The sequence below is a fragment of the Arachis ipaensis genome, chromosome B2 (assembly GCF_059453495.1).
Source record: "Arachis ipaensis isolate K30076 ecotype BB chromosome B2, ASM5945349v1, whole genome shotgun sequence".
NCBI lineage: Eukaryota > Viridiplantae > Streptophyta > Magnoliopsida > Fabales > Fabaceae > Arachis > Arachis ipaensis.
The window spans coordinates 88,670,707-88,672,542 of NC_142437.1; the positions used below are offsets into that span (position 1 = coordinate 88,670,707).

At 38.5% G+C, this 1,836-nt stretch overlaps 1 non-coding gene across 1 annotated transcript; it reads left to right on the forward strand.

The window, feature by feature from the left end:
- The first annotated feature begins 793 nt into the window (after positions 1-793).
- Positions 794-901, forward strand: LOC148574759 (small nucleolar RNA R71). The gene has a single exon (XR_015906265.1). It is a non-coding gene; the product is annotated as a small nucleolar RNA R71 (small nucleolar RNA).
- Positions 902-1,836: the final 935 nt, after the last annotated feature.

The following is a 1,836-nucleotide window of genomic DNA, read 5'->3' on the forward strand; positions in this document are numbered from 1 at the left end:
CGTCCTCCCCTTTTCTTGTGGGTTCGGCCATGATAGTCAATTCAATGGCCTTGCACTCTCCTTTTGGATTCTCTTCTGTATTGCTTGGGAGAGTACTAGGAGGGGTTTCAATGATTCTTTTACTCAGCTGGCCCACTTGTGCTTCCAAATTTCTAATGGAGGACCTTGTTTCATTCATGAAACTCACAGTGGCCTTAGATAGATCAGAGACTAAGTTTGCTAAATTAGAGGTATTTTGTTCAGAGTTCTCTGTCTGTTGCTGAGTGGATGATGGAAAAGGCTTGCTATTGCTAAACCTGTTTCTTCCACCATTATTAAAGCCTTGTTGAGACTTTTGTTGATCCTTCCATGAGAGATTTGGGTGATTTCTCTATGAGGGATTATAGGTGTTTCCATATGGTTCACCCATATGATTCACCTCTGCTATTGCAGGGTTCTCAGGATCGTATGCTTCTTCTTCAGAAGATGCCTCTTGAGTACTGTTGGATGCAGCTTGCATTCCATTCAGACTCTGAGAAATCATATTGACTTGCTAAGTCAATATTTTATTCTGGGCCAATATAGCATTCAGAGTATCAATTTCAAGAACTCCCTTCTTCTGAGGCGTCCCATTACTCACAGGATTCCTCTCAGAAGTGTACATGAACTGGTTATTAGCAACCATGTCAATGAGTTCTTGAGCTTCTGCAGGTGTTTTCTTTAGGTGAATGGATCCACCTGCAGAAGTATCCAATGACATCTTAGCTAATTCAGACAGACCATCATAGAATATATCTAGGATTGTCCATTCTGAAAGCATGTCAGAAGGACACTTTTTGGTCAGTTGCTTGTATCTCTCCCAAGCTTCATAGAGGGATTCACCTTCCTTCTATCTGAAGGTTTGAACATCCACTCTAAGCTTACTAAGCTTTTGAGGAGGAAAGAACTTGGCTAAGAAAGCCGTGACCAGCTTATCCCAAGAGTTCAGGCTATCTTAGGGTTGAGAGTCCAACCATACTCTAGCTCTGTCTCTTACAGCAAACGGGAAAAGCATGAGCCTGTAGACTTCAGGATCTACTCCATTAGTCTTAACAGTATCACAGATCTTCAAGAATTCAGTTAAGAACTGAAAAGGATCTTCAGATGAAAGTCCATGAAACTTGCATTTTTGTTGCATCAGAGAAACTAATTGAGGTTTCAGCTCAAAATTGTTTGCTCCAATGGAAGGAATTGAGATGCTTCTTCCATGTAAATTGGAATTAGGTGCAGTAAAGTCACCAAGTATTCTCCTTGTATTATTATTATTTTCGGCTGCCATCTCCTCTTCCTGTTCGAAAATTTCTGAAAGGTGCTTGCTGGATTGTTGTAATTTAGCTTCTCTTAGTTTTCTCTTCAGAGTCCTTTCAGGTTCTGGATCTGCTTCAACAAGAATGTTCTTGTCCTTGCTCCTGCTTATATGAAAAAGAGGGAACAGAAAAATAATAATAATAGGGATCTTTTTTGCCCAGGTATAGAGGTTCCCCTGTGTGAGTAGAAGAAGAAAAGAATGTAATGTAAAGAAGGGAAGAAGAGAAAATTCGAACACAGATGGAAGAGGGGGTTCGAATTTGGATGAGATGAAGTGTTAGTAGATGAATAAATAAATAGAAGGAGATGAGAGAGAAAGAGGATTTTCGAAAATAAAATTTTGAAAAGGGGTTAGTGATTTTCGAAAATTAGGAATGAAATCAAATTAAAATTAAAAATTGAAACAATTAGTTAATTAAAAAGAATTTTTGAAAAAGAGGGAAGAGATTTTCGAAAATTAGAGAGAGAGAGTTAGTTAGGTAGTTTTGAAAAAGAGAAGAAACAAACAAA